This window comes from Phyllostomus discolor, chromosome 4 (assembly GCF_004126475.2).
Source record: "Phyllostomus discolor isolate MPI-MPIP mPhyDis1 chromosome 4, mPhyDis1.pri.v3, whole genome shotgun sequence".
NCBI classification, from domain to species: domain Eukaryota; kingdom Metazoa; phylum Chordata; class Mammalia; order Chiroptera; family Phyllostomidae; genus Phyllostomus; species Phyllostomus discolor.
The window spans coordinates 122,085,966-122,090,386 of NC_040906.2; the positions used below are offsets into that span (position 1 = coordinate 122,085,966).

Sequence of the window (4,421 nt, forward strand, 5' to 3'; positions counted from 1 at the left end):
GAAAGCTTAGATGTTATGGAAATATATTAAAAAAACAAAATAACACAGAATTTGGGTATCACCAAAATCATTCCAGAATAATGGATGTCTAAGAGAAAAGGTAAAAAATAACGGTTTGGTGTTGAAGAGATGAAGCCAATCCACCAAAGTTCAAATTCAAGCCTGCAGCCTATTAATCATGTGGCCTATAGCAAGTGGCTTTGTGTCTCTGAGACTTATTCCTTTCTCTAAAGTGAAGATAATAACAACACTAAATTTATAGGACTTGCTGTGAAGATTGAATGAAATAATACACAGGAATACTTAGAAGATTACCTATGCAATAAATGTTAGCTAATTATTATTAAATTAAGACCATAAAAATTACCAGGAGTTAAGTGAGCAAAAAAAAAAAATGAGGTGAGAGAGACAAAGAGAACAATATGTCTCAACTTTAGAAATAAGGAGCAGAATTTGCTGACAAATTGAATTAGGTCAGGGTGATAACTTCTGCTTCTAGCCATGATAGAGTAATAAAATCTAGTCTTCCCACTTTAAACAACAATTAAATACCAAAAAATATATCAAATGACACATTTTAGGCATTAGACTGAAAATAGGCAGGAGAGGACAGTAATCCTAAGAGAAAAGCAGATGAGGTGGTCAGTCCTACAAGTGATTCAACTCATTGCCTGAAGAGACTTTCCAGGTTACAACACCTGGTGGGGGAAGTCAAACTAATCATGGCAGTCTCCATGAGTTGAGAAGGCAAAATATGGGTTTCTGGAAGGCCATGTTGGCTAGAATCTGCAGAGCAGAAAACTGTACAGCAGGAAGATACATGAACAAACAGAACTCTTCAGAGCTTCATTGGGTCCCCTGAGCACTTAACTGTATCTAGGTATGAGGACAGTACTGAGACTAGAAAATCAACAGAGCAAATGGAGATTATACACAGGAAGGAATAGTTTGTGTATGTGCCAGCCAGAGTGGTGAGAATCCCTCATACACAGGGCATCATATACAGTCCCTGGAAGGATACTGCCTCAGTAGTAGAGCTAAAGAAGCTCTACATTACAGGCTATCTTGTCCTACCTAGGTAAGCTTACAAACAAGACACAAAAGGATCAAACCTAGCTGCACCCCAGAATAAAGTTCTAAATATTAAAGAAATTAAAAGAAGATCCAGTGCCCTAAAATGTTAAATGTGCAGTATCATGCAATGAATCAGAAATTAATAAGCATACAAATAAGCAGTAAAATGTGACCCATAAACAAGACACAACCAGTTTATAGAAACATAAGGAATAATACATTACAAAACCAAACAAAAGCTTTAAAAGAGCTATTATAAATGTATGCCATATGTTCTAGAGGTAAAGAACACTATAAGTATGATAAAGCAAGAAATTAAACATATTTTTAATATGTACTCATAGAGATAAAAAAAGCATTTAAATAAAAAACACAGCCCTGGCTTGTGTAGCTCAGTAGATTGAGCACGGGCTGCAAACCAAAGGGTTGCCAATTTGATTCCCAGTGAGGGCATATGTCTGGGTTGCAGGCCAGGTCCCCATTGGGGGCCACATGAGAGGCAACTACACATTGATGTTTCTTTCCCTCTCTTTCTCCCTCCCTTTCCCTCTCTCTGAAAATAAACAAATAAAATATTTTTAAAAATAAAAAAATACAGTTGAGAAAACAGCAGTTTAGACACTATAGAAAAAAGAAAATAACAAACATGAAGACCTAGCAATAGAAACTATCCAAAATAAAACACACAGAGAGAAAAAAAAGACAAAAGAAGTTGAGTGTGGCTAGCAGAAGCAGAGAGGAGAAATACTGTGGAAGAGAGCTAGAGATGGAGGAGAAGCAGCTCAGACAGTAATGAACAAGCCCCACGAATGAACTTATAGTTTATGTGTTTAGCTAGAGGCCATCTTTTTTCATGGAGAATTCCAGCGAGTAAAAGGGTTGTGAGCAAAGGTATATTTTTTCAGCAAGGTTCCTTTGTGACCCTTCAAAAATCACCACTCCAAAATTCCTAAATGTCCATCGATAGTTGGAAGAAGTAAATTGTTGCATATTCACATATGGGAATCAAGTACTAAAAATAAAGAATTTATAACTACATGCTGTAAAATTGATTAACATACCAACATAATGCACAGCAAAAGAAGCCAGGTACAAAAGAGCCCAAACTATATAATTTCACATTGAACAGAAACAGGCAGAATTAATCTATGGGGATGAGGTTGCCAGAAACATGAAGGGGCTCAAGGGAGACCTCTAGGGTCCAGGCAATGTATTTTATCTAAATTATGGTTACATGGAGAGAGTTCAGTTTATGAAAATTCATTGATCTACATTTTTATGATATAACTTCTGTGTGTTTATTAATTTTTAGTAACCTGTTCTATTTACTTACTTATATTGTCACCCAAGGACATGCTTAGAGAGAGGAAGGGAGGAAGAAGGAGAGGGAGAGAAACATCAATCAGTTGCCTCTTGTAGGCACCCTGACAAGGAATCAAATCCAAGACCCAGGCATGTTCCCTGACTGAGAATGAAACTTGTGACCTTTTGGTTTATAAGACAACACTCCAACTAACTGAGCCATTCTGGCCAGGGCTCAGTAACCTGATTTTGAAGTAGATACTAAGATGGTTGACTATGACTTGGGCCTAACTGGGAGCAGCTAGGAGTAGGGGATGAACAAATAAATAATTCAAAGACCAGAAAGTATTTAGATGAATATGGCAATTTGATAGAGATGGCAGTGGTGTTTTTTGTTTTGTTTTTTCCCAATCCCAATCTGTAAATTTCAGAGAATAAGCTGTAGAAATTGCAATAGTGCCACCTCAATCAGTCCCAAATGCCACGGGTCAGGTCGCTCTCTGAGACACGTTTTCCAGGGCTCTGGTGGGCTCTGTTTTCACTCACTCTGTTGATAAAATTCTCAGAGCCCAGGATACAAAGAAGCTTCAAGTGAATGATAAATTCAGTAAATGCTTCATCTCTTATTCCTTCTTTTCCCATTTTGCTTACAGTCAGGCATATCCTAAAGGTATGTGAACTTTCTTTTTCAGAGCATTTACTGTGTGTCATAGAGCATAGTCCCTTGATATGAGAGAAGAATAACTAACTTATTTATTAGCATTTGAAGGAAACTTTGACAGTTATTTGAAACTTGATTGTAAATGCTATGGAATTATGACTATTTTCATTCTCTTTTTAGCAATAAGTTTCATTCCAGCAATTTTTTTCAGTCAAAGAGTAGCACATAACAATTGAAATATCTTCTCTAATAGTAAGAAACACACTTTACATTCTGTCTTTCAGCATTCTATCCTCCTAGGGTGCTCTGATAATTTTTATAATTATGTAATATGAAGAATAACCAAATACAGAAACATGTACATAAATATTAGACATAGGCAAGAATGTGATGGTGAGGTAGTTAAATTATATAGACAGATAGAGGATGATAGGGATAGATGTTAGATAGATAGATAGATTGATTGATAGATACATACTCTCTATTTACTGAACAGGTATATGGGCACAGGCAGCAACTTTGGGTATGCCCATCAAAGAATAGTTGATTTATTTTCCTTTAGAAAAAATATTCCCAAAGTGTTTTTTAATTAGTTTTTAACCAAATGCTTATTTTTTTTAAATATCCTTTTTTTAATTCATATATCATTCTGATCACTCATAGTCCAAGAACATTAAAATAATAAACCAAAAAGAAATAGATGTTAAAGATTGGCCTTCCAACATTATAGCCAATGATGCCACATTTGTCTATGATCTTGCTGACATAAAACTACATCCACACCTCAGTGACCACCAAACCATTCAGCAGAGGTTCTTTAACTGTGAACTGTTTGAAGCTACAAGTTTGAGCACTATTGACTATTTTTCAAGCTCAGAATAGCTGTTGGAATCTCAGCAGGTACTAGAGGAGCCAGCTCAACCTTGACAATGTCAAAACATGGCCAGTCCAGGTTTCAAGTCAGTCACAGCAGCATTTACCAGCACTGGGGCCTCCTCTACAAGGTTATGGGCAAATTGAGCCATTGTTCCAGGATGGAAAAAATCTATTTTCTTTAAAATGTTTAAGTTTTACCAAAACTTGTATACATATCTCCAAATAAAAGCTTGATTGTGCTCATATGTGGTGATGCCAAGTTCCACAAATGTAACAAAGTTATCAGAACTCCATCACTAGCTATATCCTTATATAGTTCAGAGCTTAAAATGTTCAAAATAGCTTTTTGCTTTTGTATATATTAGGATTTGTGCCCTTTAAAAAATAATAGTAAGAGGCATAGTGTCACTTTGCTCTATATTTGATTTGCAAAGGACATGGACATCGGTGTCATATAAAACCAGAATACTCCCCAGGTAGCACAGGCTGTGTGTGTTATCAAAGCTGT

General features: G+C 36.1%; 1 pseudogene; it reads right to left on the bottom strand.

The window, feature by feature from the left end:
- Positions 1 to 3,657: 3,657 nt before the first annotated feature.
- Positions 3,658 to 4,062, bottom strand: LOC114494989 (annotated as a pseudogene).
- Between the last annotated feature and the right edge of the window lie 359 nt (positions 4,063 to 4,421).